We start from the raw sequence: 14,927 nt of genomic DNA, 5'->3' as shown, positions 1-14,927 counted from the left end.
CAGAAAAAAAAGAAAGAAAGATAATTTCTCACCTAACAGCTCAATGTTCTATCATTCCCACTCTCCATGTTGAGTCTAACAGCTGTTTGTGCAGTGATTTTTTACCAAGCTCTGTAAGATGACAGCAGCTTTGCAGTCCATCTCAGCCACCTCTAGCACAAGGTGAAGTAGCCTGTTATGGCTAGGCTACATTTTTAAATTATGCTTGTGCATGTCATTACTATAGTTTAAAACTTGACATACTTCTGAAGGCATGTAAATAATTGAAGCACACTTCCCCCCCACCCCCCACCATGCATTTTCAAATGCAGTTTAGGCTCTTAGGTCCAAGTAAATGCCTGAATTGCATCTGATGTATTTTGCAGCTCCCAGGGACTTCAGTGAGACTATTTTTCTGAATAAGGCCATATAAGGGGTCACAATTTAATTTTGTTCAACATTCTGTCTTCTGTTGACACCATACAAGGTAGCTTAATAAGTGCTGCAATTTCTGAATGGACTTACCTAAAATTCCAGCATCAGAACTGCTAAATGTGCAAAACAAGATCATGCATGAGGGAAATAAAATCAAAGTCCCGCTGGAGTTCCATGACAAGAAACAAAAGGACTTGACAGTTTCACATTGAAATGAAAATATAGGATGAAAATAAAGAACCTGATTCCTCACCTCACAACTGAAATAATTTCAATATATACTATTTTAATATATATATTTCTGCTTAAAACTATGTACTTATAAGGTGAAATATTACATTCTTCTCCGAAGGGACTGTCCCTTACTAAAGTTACACATCACATCTAACACATCTATAATTGAAGTATTAAAGAAATATACTTCACTCCATAGTCTCTATTGCTTATTTTGTGCCACAGACAAAACTCTGTGCAGTTTCCATTTCCCCTACAATTAGGCACTGCTCCTACAAACACATAAGTGTGAGCTCACCTTTCCTGCTGGGAGGGATTTGGATGGGAGACCCACTGCAATGAAGGACATGAATACATTTTGGCAGGATCAGAGCCTCAGATAGCAAGGAGGAAACAGGCTAACAGAAACCACCTTTGCAAACACAAGAAAGGGAACGATCCCATGAACAGAAATTAAAGTCTCATACACTTTTAAGTGCATAGACAGAGTATTTAAAAGGAGGAGAAACTGGAAGGCATCAGAACTGATCTCTTTTTGTTTAAATCCAAGGAGAGAGTGTCCCTTTAAGGACTTATGGCCTGGCACAGCCCAGGGCTTGCTTCGTTTGGCATTGACTGAGCTAATGTTTTCATTTGCCAAGAGATTCAGTGACTGAAAGTGCAGCTTTTTTTTCCTCACAGCTGTTTGCTCGCACATTATCAAATATTTTCCTCCAGCATTTGCTCTTGCTCATGGGATGTAAATGATGCAGGAATTTCGGCTGCTCTGCTTCAGTTTAGCAGAGTGATAATCTTAGGCAAACGCTTGCAATCTGTCTTTCATTAAGAGAGTTTTTTGCACTTCTGTTTAACACAGCGAATTTTTTGAATTGCCCCTTAAAAGAAGATTTCACATCCACTTTTGCCTGAAGGGAAACCTGTGCTGCCCCAAATATATCCGCTGGAAAAGGGGGAATGCTCTTCTTGAGTGATTCTCACCCAAGACAGCAGGCAGTTCTACCTCCAAGTCCTGAACATCACCTACTTGCTGCAAATTTAATTGGACAAATCTATGCACAAAACAATCCTTCTCCCATTAAAAAGCAAGGGCCTTTTTTTGCTGCCTGCTCTATACAAAAACATGTTTGAAAATTCCATTGTAAAATGAAAGTAGTTTTCACTACAAAATACATTAAACCTCTCTTGCAAATTCTCTTCTTTTTAGCCATCAAATGTAAAACTAGAATCTAGCACTTGTTGCCATAAAAAAAAATTAAGTCCAAAATGGGAATGGAGAAAAATGGTATTTCTAAAATACCTAAGATATATTAAATGTTTAAATACAGTGTTTTAATGTCCCTAGAAAAAAGATTATACTACATTCTTATACAAAAACCATATCAAAAATACTAATATTATATGAAATATATATTATATATATGAAACAATACTTTAATTTATATATAATATATACGTGTACATATTATAGATCTATCTAGAGAGGGAGAGACTTGTACATGCACATGATGTAGACAAAGTATATAGCAAGTAAAATGAGATTCAAACTCTCTCCAATATTAAACAGTCACTTTTTCTGTGTTGGTAAGAGTAGCAGGAATGTCTTCACTGAAAAAATAAATCTTCAGTTCTTAAAAAAAATCTGAGAACAAAAGCAAAAACTGAGAAGGAGAACTACATGCACCAAAAATGGGGAATATTAAAGTCATTGTCACTGTTATGCTTTTGTTTAAATGCAGAAAATGGGTGGGCTAGAGTTCTTAGTTGCTTCCTGAATTTGGCCCCAAATAAGCATCTAAAGACTCTTCTGAAGAAAAACATACAAACATTTTATAATAACTTTTGAAAGTCATGTCCTCATAAAAAACCAACCTTTTTTATCTGTCTCAGGGTAGTCAAAATATAATTGAAGAAAAGGAAAATGTTAGATCTCCAGTTTGGCAAATCCCTTTTTCAAGGAACTCAATCACTGACTTAGTCCTGTTCTTTCCTTATTAAATCAGGATGCATTTTGAGCCAACAATTTGAACTGGGAATCCTGATATGTTTAATTGCTCTACAAACTCTGCAAACTGAGCCTCAAGCTTCAGATTCCTCTACCCTCACAAAGGAGAAATTATTGCTTCTATTCCTCTGTTTGTTGTTAAGATATATAAGAGTAAAGGAGCTTTTCCACAGTACCTTAGACAAAGAAGAAACATAGTTCAGGAATTTCTGGGGTTTTTTCTCACAAAATGTCCCTTCATAAATGGTTATCTCGACTGAAATTCATTGTGTACTGAAAAAATAAACCAAAAAACTTCACAACCTCTGTTCTATTTCACAAAACTCTATTTTTATTATTTCTTCATTCTTCATTTAGGGTTTTGCCTGTACTGAGATCTGATTTCCTTCTCAAATATCATTGACCATTCTTTGGAATTTATTATTAAATTATATCAAACTCAGACCACAAGTAAAATAATGACAAATCCTGGTTGAAGTCCCCTTATGACAGAGATATCAGGGAAGGGTTAGGAGCGTTTGGCCTGCTGTGCTAAAGGGGCAATTCTGGCACATGCAATGAAGATCACATTTAGTGTGTACACAGGAAAAAAACTCAGCCAAGCACAGTGTGAAGAGCTGGTGTGAATGTTGTCTCATGAAAGGGGGGTGACTGACCAGCAACACCTTCAGAATATTGCTCTTTGTACACTGCAGTGTCCTGAGGCCCTGGATGGGACCTGGTGCTCTGCTGTGCTGTGAAATGTGAGCAAAGGGCAGCCCTGGGCTGTCCCCAGGAGCCGCCAGCCCAGGTACGTGCAGAGAGCCAAGTGCCACCCATGAATCTCCTCCTGCTTTGGGGACACAGCTGGGCACACACCTTGACTCACGGGACGGAAGTCACGACTCAGACAGGTCAAAAATAATACAACTGTGAATGTGGAATGAAGAAAAAAAGGAAGCAGAAATGGGTGGGGAAAAGACTGAAAAATAAATGCTTATTTTTCAGGGAAAAAATGCAGAACAAATATTATACACTTCATTAGATGACCATAATAATAAGCTTTTTCTTCCCGTTTGTCTACACAGCAAACATAATTGTAAATGGTACAGCAAATAGCCACTGTCTGAGACACAATTATTTATATTTTAATTCATGACTGTCAAGCATCCTCATGAATGCTCAGTAATTCTTTGAATATTCACAAATGAAATGATTGAGGGTCAGTTCACAAACACATATTCTCATTCAACTGCAAATAATTGCAACAAGAAACCTTTGCTGCTATACATAATTCTTCATTTAAATTCGGGGGTCCTAGCCAGAATGGCATTTCAAAAAACTACTGCTGCTGTGCAGAAAAGCTGGTCCCTCCTCATTCCAGCCGTGTCCCCAGGAAAAACACACAAATAAACAATATAACAAAGTACAAATTTGGCATAGAGGGGGAAGACTAAATTATCTGAAGTACTTGATTATTATAAATTTAGTTTAATTATGACCTTAACAATCAGAAATGTGCTATGTGTAATTTAATTAGCAATTAGAAATTGCCTCTAGGTATACCTATGGAATAAATAACTACACTCACTGCGATAATGTTTAACATATTCTCTCTGGCACATAAAAAAACTTCTGTATGTTGATAATTTAAATATCAATACTATCAAGCGCTGAAATATATTATGTTTATATTCAATGGAAATCCATAATATTCAGCCAATGCAACTGCACAATAAAATAGACTGAACCCCATGTGTAACATCTATTGATTATAAAAAGGACAAAGACGTGAATAAAGTAGCAAAAGTTGCAAACAGGATTTTAAATATTATTCTAAAACTCCTGTGAAGCTGACTCTTAGAGAAATTATTTCCTCTAGGAGATTATTTTTAATTTTTTCCTGAAATTCCTAATGTTTTGCATTAAACCATGGAGGAACAAAGATCATGGGAAGAAATCCTGCTCTTTTTCATGACAGCTTCTACTTAACTGAGAGGTCTTCCCTTTCCTCTCTCTTACATATCTGAAGTACAGCAAATTATTACATTTACTCATATAATGTCCTAAGTTGTCTTCAGAAACCATTATGAATAGTGTATTTCATCTATAGGAACCATGCTATTCATTATTCTGGGGAAAAAAAAATAAAAACAACACAGGAAGGTACCCAGATGCAGGGAGAAAGCCTGAAAATAGTTTCTAATTTCTCCTCATGCTGAGAGCAGCTGGTGGGTAGGAAATGAAGCCCTGAACTTCTCCCTTTCCCACCTCATGCTCCTCTTCCTTCCCAACAGTGATCCCTCTCTGTTTTCTATCAGTTTTCTGGTTTTCTACTCCTTTGCCACTGTTAACTCATCTCTTCCTGATTTCAGCATCATTTCATTCCCAGGAGGATACTGTACACCCATGACACAACATGGACACAACATGAACACAACAGTGGCTCTCTTCATCCCCTGGTGCATTGCATCCCTTGTCCCAGCCAAGTGAGCCGCTCAGAAGGATTCAGGACACCCAGCCCTCATCCAGCCAAGCTCCAGCACTATTATTCTTGATTTGCTGTTTTTCTGTCATTTCTCAGACCAAGGACAAGCCAGCACCCACAGAAGCCCGTGGACACTCCAGAGCTCCAGGTGTCTGAGAGCACAACCAGGAGCAGGGCATCTGGCACTGCAACAGAACAGAGACAAAAAATGCCCCAGACATTTTCCATCCCCCTTTGGGGCTGAACTGCTTTTCTATGGCAGTCTGTGACCACACTGGATTACTTTCTTATGTGCCCTGTATGTGCTCAATCCAACCTCTTTTCATTTTCTTCTACATCAATTATTCCAGCCTTGCCCTGGATGAATGATGCTCAGCACCTTAATGTAACTTGAGCAAATGCTCTTAATAACCAGCCAATTCACTATTGAATCTTTCATTCTGAGAAGCAGACTGAGGTGGTTTTTTTTTTTTTTTTTTGTCCTGAAGTTGCATTTTATGGCTATATTTTCACGAAAGCTATTAATTATTGTCCAGTTCTGTAACAGCACACTGCTAGGCACTTCCACAGCTGCCCTCCCTTTCCCCAGCTCAGGCACAATTTCCTGAGTGATGGAGCACACAGAATTGCACTGTACAGAATAATCCAGGGAGTCTCTAATGAGGCAGCGTGGGCTTTCAGCGTCACAGGACCTGCGTAGCAGCACTGCGATGTTGCAGTTTATGTGGTAACACTCCAAGCCCTGGAGTGAATAATGTGACTGCCTTGCCACTAGGCACTTAGAGACTTTGCTAGGCTTGTTTGATGGTAAGTGAAAACTTTTTTTTTTTATTTGCTCCAAAGAGCTTGGCACAGGAAACCCCTAAATCCTACGATAATAAATCTTCTATTTATCTTTTAAATTCCAGAGCAAAATAAAAACCATTAAGCACCCACAGCCGTGGACTGAATTCTGTATTTTCATAGCTTGCTGCAATCTTCTGACATAAAAAGATTAAGCTTTATGAAGCAAAAAAATAACTCTTCAGTGTAAAAATAACAGCCTTGTTGCCTTGTATGGAGCACTGAATTCTTGTATTACACTACTAAATGTTATTTAGTTGTGGCAGGAGTACTTAGAAATGGCAGGAATACTTAGAAATTGCAAAGACAGGCACAATCCAGAAACCTGCAGCAGATCCAACCTGATTGTTTTCACTCTATCAGGCATTTGCACTTAATCTGAAGAGCAAACATGATCCAGCTATAGCATAGAATGATCACCCAGGTATTAAACTCACTGTAATGACTATTAAACTCCTACAGACTGACATGGTATTGAAGAAGAAGAAGAAGAAAAAGGAATCCCCCCAAATTATTTCAATCCCAGCTGTTGCACTGAGGAGTAGCCTACTTTCTGCTATCACAGCCTGTTTAGGGTGTCTCAGAGCAGAAATCAAGGGAGAGGTTAAGATCTCCATGGCAATTACACATTCTTAACACCACTGAAAATAAGGTCACAGAAGTTGCACCCTTGAAAATCAGCACCATATAATTCTTTCAAGTGCAGATACTCGGCATGGCAAAGAATCAGGCCCTCCTTTAGCAGTGCTTCCACACAGCCTTCACACTAGGATGCATCAACCAAAGATTTAGTATTACCAGTCCCAATTCCTGCACAAATTAAGGCAGCAGCAGAGTCCAGCACAACCTGAAGGCTGAAGTTTGCTTTTAAAAAAGCCAGTGGGAATGTTTCCATTAAGTCTGAGCGGGTATAAGGTCTGCTTCCACTGTTTTTTCACCCTGGTGAGACAGGCTGCCTAATGCACAATTAAAATTCATTTGCATTTTTTCTGCGCAAAGTGCAAAGCTGAAAGAGGGTGCTGACAGGGCAGAACCAGGATAATTTCTTGAACAAAGAAAGTGATTCTTGTAAAAGTCATTAAATGTGTTTACAATAGCACCTATGAGCATTTAATAATTGACCTTTCAATAGGATCCTTAGAGCAGGATAGGAAAATCCAGTATGGCGATTAGGTCAAAAATAAAAAATCTATCTGTGAATCTCCATGTAGTCCCAAGCTTCCTTCTTCCTCACTAAACTCAGCCTTACAGAACTGATCTACAGGCATTTCAGGGGTAAACCAAGAAGAACCTATTTTTAAAGCCTCCCTACACATCATATGCAACCTACATTTCTAAATGTTACAACATGCTCTCGTATTTTCTCTGCATAGGCATCCACACTGATGCTGGCATCATAAGAAAGCAGCACTTCTGATATCTTACTTATGGATATTGCTATTACTAGAGCAGTTTTTTAAGAAGTCTGTGATGCACAGTTCTTCACTCTTATTAAAAGCAAAGACACTTCAATGTCTTAAATTTCTCCTTGGTTTTGGGGGAGATTTCTGATCAGGGAGTTCTCTATTTCTTGAAGCTCCTAAAAGCTGAAGCTCGGGTTTGTTAATTCATTGGTCATGGAAAAATGTCAGTGTTAGCCAAGAGTGCATCCAGCCCCTGAGTGAAGTCAAAGAACTGTAAGTCATTCATAACTATTCTGTGTGCCCTGGCCCACTGATTTTAAAACAATTTTTGCTGTGGCTGCATTCATATAAATGTGCTGATTATTAATATTATTTGTGTCAGCTTTTAATCAGTTGGTTAAGTACTCTTTAGAAACTCTAAATTGATTCTTTCAAAGGTGGTCTGCAATAATTTCTTCCCAAGCTCCTTTCCAAGAGCTACACATGTGGACATAGTTGGAAATGTCCATTTAACAATACTGGAAGATTTCTTTCCCAAAAAGCAAAAGCCTTGAGAAGAATGAACAGGTGCAGTGGCAGTGAAGTGAAGCCATCCACTATGACAGGCACTGAGTTCTATCCTGCAACTGAACTCCTTTTTTAATTTTATATATATAATCAACCAAGAAAATCCAGCTTAGAAGAAATTAAAATTTCATTAAATCCTGCAGAATTTGCCAAAGACCTTTGGCTTCTAGAAAAAGAAAAAATGGGAAGCAATTTTGAGCGTCCAAATGCTTGGTTTGAGTATTATATAAATAAAAATGCCTTATTCTTTATTTGTCAATTCATTCTGTGACCTATTTTAAAACTACTTTTTAATTAATCAAAACAAGGAGGCTTGGGATCTATTTCTAAAATGGTTGCACAACTTAAAATCATTGGGTAGTTTGATGACACAAAAATAAATACTTAAAGACTGGCCAAACCCTAAGTTTTCCTGATTCTCCATAAAACAAAATTTTTAAAAGATGTTACTAAACTAAATCTAAGTGAATCCTCACCATCTTCACTTTTTTTTTCTCCAAAATGAAAATCCTCCTCAGACTGCCTCCATTGCTGTGAATCAGCATGTGCTGCCCCAAGCCACTCGTGAGGTGATCCCTCCCCTCTGACAGCTGCACTTGCACACACTCAGCAAACAGTGGAGAGCCACAGGGGTCTGACTCAGACCATCCTCTCACCATCTTCACAACACTCTCAGATCAATAGCTCAATTAGGCAAAGGGTATATGGAAATATTATTGCAAATATTACTGTAACAAGTGCTTTTATCACTTGTGGGATTGATTTACTGATTCATTGTTTTCTGAACTTGAAGAATATGCAATTAAAAGATGCCCCCAGGATGCAAATTGCTACTAGAATTTCAATTGGCACACGTTTCTTCTCGGTTTCAAAAATTCTCAATGTGCTTGCAAAGATATTTCAATTTAATTTTGCCATACCAGGATGTTATCTCTCCCTAACACTTCTCACCAGAGCACACTACAGCTTTTAACACAGGAAATGCAAGGGGGTTGTATTTTGAGACAGCAGATGTTTCACAGGTGTAAAAGTTGCAGTCATGTCCTATTTTCAACAATACTGGAAATAAGCAGCAGAAAGCTGCACCTTTGGGGGTTTTTCCCTCTGGAAAAAAAGGCTCAGCATTGCCGCACTGTACCCTCTATCTGAGGAAACTGTAGTTCGAGTAAAAGGCTATGGAAGCAAAATCTTTCAACGTCCTGCTATGCAGAGCTGCTCTGGATCAGGAACTGGAGAACTGGGAAGATCCCACTTGCCTGCATTTTCCCTGCACCCAGGTGCCCACGGCTGCTCTTCCCAAAGGAGCCACACAGCTCCCGGGCTGACAGGCACTACCCACATGTCTGTATACCCACGATGCCTTTTCTGCCAGGATTTTAACAGAAGGTCCCATCCCATTACTGCCAACTAATTGCACTGTTTGAGATGATATCAGAGAGCTAAGAATTAGCACAAAATCCCGAAACTCCATCAACGGGCATTAGCATGTTCAGCCTCTCTGGGAAAATCTTTTGATCTCTGGAACATTGTCAAGTTTAGAAAATTAAAGTTTCTTTCACTGAATTTGATTTTGCATCACCAGGGTAAACTATAGATCTCAATATGGACACTTGGGGTGATTTAAATCACACCTGAACGGATTTTACTTATTTTACAGAAAAGGACAATGTAAATGCCATTTGATCGTGTCTTAATATATTCAGGGATTTTTTTCAGTACTCTCAGACTGGTTTTAGTGCATTATTTAAACTATTTTAACCTTATTAATCTAGACCAGAAGGCAGAAAAAAAATACTCTGAAAAAAAAGAAATGTTGGTCTTTGAAGATCTAAGACTGCAAGCAAAGATTGGTTCAGGAATCCAACGGATTACAAAAGGAACTGTGTGAATAGAAGTGACTCAAATGGCACCGACTGTGCTGTAAAACAATGGAAATGCTCTTTCCTGAATGCAGTGCTCTTGGAAGGCATCTTTCAGCTTTTCCATCTGAGAAAAGCATCAGTTTTCCTTAAAGACAGATACGGATAAAACAGGACACTTCTGCCTGAGGAGAGGCTAGCTGGACTGATATTTGATATAAGTGCTTGGTCCCAAATGGGAGGAGGGAGAAGTGATTGATGGTTCGTAAGGAATTACTTGACTTTTGCTTGTAACAGAAGCTTTTTGGATTTTCCCAAAGTTCTTGTCGAAGACAAGAAACATCTTTTGAAACAGCAACTTTCCCCTTACCAGCAGATGGGATAAACCTGCATAAAAAATGCTGCAGCTTTAAAATACATATAAAAGAAAGGAAGAAATTGCTGGTTTTCCCAGTGCTCTGCTCTTTAAGAGGCTCTTTAAGGTTTGCCTCTATTATTCTATTACCTGCCTTCTTAATACAGTGTAATTTGCCTCCCTGCAGGAGGAGTTTCACAGACCCAGCAGCAGGAGTTCCCCAGTTCCGTAAGGCACATATTACCACAGGAACAAATCCTTCTCACTCTCTGTCTCCTCAGGCTCCAAGGTCAGAGGTGCATGAACTTGACTGAGACAGCCCTTTCCCGAGCCCCCACAGGGCTCGGCTCTCCTGGCTCTCATCTGGACATCTCCATCTGCCTCCTGCAATTGTCTCCTCTGGGGAAGATGAGAGTGTTAGCTCTGCTGCTGGGGTATGGGGATATTAGAGATATTAGGGGAGGGATTATGGGGACAGAGATATTAGGAGGGGCAGATTTTTGCATTTCCTTCCATCGTGTACACAAGGGAGCAACGGAACTGAGCTCCCTATCCATCTTAAAGAGGCAAACTGATGATCCAACAGGTGGAATGAATTCATACAATCCCAGCCACACACAAATTCGTTAGAAAGACTTCTCATCAATAACACCCAGTGCCAAGGCAAGGCAAAGCTGACACTCTCTTGTCTTACATCTCGTTGCCACAGAGCATTACTCGTCTACGAGCCTCAAGGAACATGCAAGGGACGATGTATGCCAATGTGCTCTACCTAGGGAAAGAAACGAGAAAAATTGCTCTGCCCGCTCTTGGAATCTTAACCCCATCCACCGAGCACTCAAACAAAAGCTGAAGTGAGAAACCGAACAAAGTCACTCCCTCTTCACGGGTTTAACAGCCACTGCTCGAGGAACGCACTTCATCAATATAAGCATTCAGAAGCGAGGGTATTTAAAAAAATTAAAAAAAAATTTTAAAAGGAAGTAGAAGGGTCAATGGCATTTTCTCCTGCTCATAAAATCTCTTTACCTCTCCGGAGCTTGGGCGGGCTGTGTGGCTCCTGCACTCCCGCCGTCGGAGAGGGTTTGCTCGTGGGCAAGGAGGAGCAGGAGCCCCGCGGCGGAGCGGGATTGGGACGGACATGGATGCAACCTCCGGGGAGACATAGGAGAGCAACACACAGCGCTAAAAGAGCTGAAGGTTTTACTCTTGTCAGCCACTGAAGGCTTTGTCAAACTCCCGGATCTTAATCTTACGGATAAGCACACGTCATAGACACATTGTGGGTCTTAAAATGTGCGCCGTGTTTTTTCTGTCTTTGCAGAGGCTCGCAGTAGCTCGCCAGTGTAGATTCAGATAAACACAAGGAGCTAATAACTAAACTCTCAAAAATACCTTGCTTTCTTTTGTTTAATTTGTTGTTTGGGGGTTGTTTGTTTGTTTTCAGGTGATTTTGGAGTTTTTTAACAGGAAGGTGCATTTTTAATATATGCAACCAAAAATACCGGTGGGATGGACGTGTGCTACAAAGACTGCACTGGCGGAAAAAATTCGTTTACAAAATGGCTTGTGTGTTTCCACGCGAGGAAAAGGACGGTCCCAAAGCCGAAAAAGTCTATCTGTTTAGCCGCAGCACCGTTTTGTTCTGCCTCTGAAGCACCTGTGCTCGTCTCGCCGTGAAGAGACCCTGACCGCCCGAAGGAGCAGCCGTATTCTTGTGAAGGCAAACACGTCCACGGAAACATGTTCCCACCCACGCTCTCAAAAAAAAAAAAAAAAATTTTAAAAGTCTTAAACTTTCGACAAGGAAAGGAGCGCGCTCGGCTCTGCCTCGGTCTGTCCCTGCGCCCTTGGGGTGGCGAAGGGACGGGCGGACGAATGCCACGGCCCTAAAGGACGGTAAACAATATATTCATCAAGGGAGGCAACGCCTGGGGCCCCCGTGACCTTTCCGCTGCTCAGGTTAAATCTATAAATACCCACAAGACATCCGAGCCCATTGTTTTGCTGCCCTCTGAAACCGAACCTGCCAAGGGGACGAAGGGGCGTCCCGCCACCCTTCTCCTCCTCCTCCTCCTCCTTTGGCCTGTCGGTGGCGGGAGCCGAGTGCCGGGGGAGGATGCGGGAGCTCGGCCGTGGGCGGCGGCGGAGCAGCGGGAGAGGCTTCCCGGAGCCCCCGGCGAGCCCTGCCTGCCCCGGCCCGGAGCTCCCTCTTTTCCCGAGTGGGAAAGAGAAGGTGAGAGCCGCTGTAATCCCGAATTCCTTTTCACAACTTCGTGGTTGAACCCGCACATGATTAAAATCCAGGTTTATCCCCCTTTTAAATTAGTCTCGTAAAAAAAGCACATTAACTCTGGCGGCAAAATTCGTGGCTGAGACATAAATAAATAACTTGGATGCTCGGGTGATGTTCCTTACAAACCTGGGGGATCTATCCGCTTGCTTTCCTCACCTCTGCCCACGCCACAGCCCGACCCAGCACCTCCCAGGCTGCCGCCTCGCTTCTCCCGGGAGGATGCGGCCCCGGAGGGAGGGCAGGACTCTCGGGAGGCTCGGTCTCGCCAATATCGTCAGCGAAGAGTTTGGGCACGGCTGTAAGATGGCCCGTCAGGGCCCAGGGATTCCGCCAACACGGGGAAACGAGCAGCGCTGCCTGCCAGGCACTGCGGTTTGCGCACATCCAGCGCAGACCCGCACCCACTCGGGGGCTGGAGCGGGGCCGCTCCGCCGCCTCCCCCTCACCCCTGCCAGGGGATGTGTCCCGCGCTCGGGAGAGAAATCCTCATACCCGCCCTTAGCACGCAAAAGATCTAGGAAAAGGAGAGCAAAGCCTTACTGTATTTGTGGCCGCGTTTAGCTCCCCACGCTGAATAGTTTTCAGACCCTCCCGCGCTGAAATAGAGGCAATTTAGGCGAAAAGATGGATAAATGGGGTTAGACCGATTTAGGTGATCCCACGAAAATCAGGACATAATTTCCCAGCGCCCCTGGACGACTTGCGGCCTCCCCGCAAGCGCCCCCGTCCCAGCAGCACCGCAGCAGAGGGAGCAGCCCGTCCCCGCTCGGGGGCAGCGGCTTTGAGCGCTGAACCTTTGGGACGCTATAAAAATTCCCTTTTCTAATTTCTTTTTTCTATATCGCTGGAGATTTGGCAAGTTTAAAATACGTTAGGTGTAAAGTTTGTTCTTAATTAGGTCTTGTAAAGATGGAATTTGGTGGTCATTATAGAGCCGCTAATCAATTTTCACCCAGCAGCAAAAGTACACCGCGGAGGAATTAGGTTTAATGAAGTGACTGTGCAAATTACAGTCGCGGACTTTATTTAAAGTCTATCAACCTCCTAAAAATGATTTCTCAAACTGTTCTTGATTTCCTTTGCTTTATGAAAAACATCACGTTTACTTTCTGAGGTTTCAGGCACCAGCAGCCATTCTCTCCCGCTCTCCAATCTGGCGCATGGAGAGTTTTCCAATTTTCCAATTCGAATTCGCTGAGAAATAAGCAAATTAAACTTTGAGACTGTATTAAAACATAACCCGTTGAGGCTAAAAAATTATGAAAAACTGTTCTAAAAAAAGAAAAACTGTTTAAAAAGGGGGGACAAAAAGAAAAAAATAAGACTGATGCACAGATACTCTCTGTTATTACAAAGCGGTTTTTTGTCCACGATCACGTAATTATTCCTTTGAACGGGGAAGCCTTTGAAGCCGTAGCCTATTTTTTGACTGGTTGATCGCTGCTGTCCCCTCTCCTTTATGCCCGTCCCTCCGCTGAGAGAGACGACGCTGGCAGCAAATATTGCCTACTTCTCCTTAGCACCCGCACGGAGAAAGGCTGCTGCTGTTAAAAGCAAATTGAAATGCGGTTCCTTGAGGGAGTAGAGGGGAGAGGTCTTCATGGTCTTTAGCTTCCTTCAAAAACACTTTAAATATTATATTTTACAGCAAATATTTTTGGTACCTCGATCTAAAATTCTTTCTCTTTTTTTCTCCTCCTTTTGTTTTTGTTCTATTGGTTTAGGTTTTTTTACTCTTAGTTTTGGGCAGCTTATGCTAATTGATAGCTCAGGGAACGTCACGCGAAATAAATAAAAACGAAATTTAAAAGGTGCTCCAAATGCAACGGAATGGACTTGGCAGGACTGGAGGATATTTCTGCCCTTTTTCTTAGGGCTGCGCAAAGAAACCGTTTGACCTTTTTGCCCCATCTGAGCACTAAAATCAAAGAGAAATCACCTAAAATTCTCTTTCTCCCCACACTACAACTGTGAGAGCGGGGCCGCTCCCTCCGTCCCTTGTTAAGGCCCTGGGGAACGGGGATTGGGGACGGCGAGAAGGGTGCGGGGACAGCTCGGGGAGCGAGGCCCGGCGCGATTTCACCCCCGGGATCGCCGCGGATCCGCGGCTGCGTTTGCGGAGCCCTCGCTTTAGGCCGGAGAGGAGCGGCCGGGGGGACAGGAGGAGACCGAGGGTTTGGCTTGAGCCAAATGAGAGCTGCGAGCTACTGGATTCCTTTTAAATAAAAACAAACAAACGAGAGTTTAAAGTCCAAAGACGGACACCAGGAGGGAAGTGTTGTGCTCGCTGTCCCCTAACCTCGTCCCGCCGGCCCTGGGGCCGCGGGCCCGGCGTGGCTCCGTGCGCGGCTCCGGGAGGAGCCAGGCTGGGAAGCGGGGCCGGACTCCTCTCAGTGCCCCTTACCCGCCGAGCTGCTTTTCCCTGCCGGGAGCGTTTCCCTCCGGAGAGGGAAGGGACCCCTCCGTGTCCCCCCGCGATTCCGCCGC

General features: G+C 42.4%; 1 protein-coding gene across 1 annotated transcript in view; it reads right to left on the bottom strand.

The window, feature by feature from the left end:
• TBX15 (T-box transcription factor 15) overlaps positions 1-14,927 on the bottom strand; it is an 88,121-nt gene that overhangs the window by 72,141 nt on the left and 1,053 nt on the right. The gene's annotated exons all lie outside the window — the stretch shown is intronic.

Source organism: Melozone crissalis, unplaced genomic scaffold, assembly GCF_028551555.1.
Source record: "Melozone crissalis strain CALT ecotype California unplaced genomic scaffold, PUWL_Pcris_2 ptg000008l_1, whole genome shotgun sequence".
NCBI classification, from domain to species: domain Eukaryota; kingdom Metazoa; phylum Chordata; class Aves; order Passeriformes; family Passerellidae; genus Melozone; species Melozone crissalis.
This window is presented reverse-complemented; position numbering and strand designations above follow the sequence as displayed.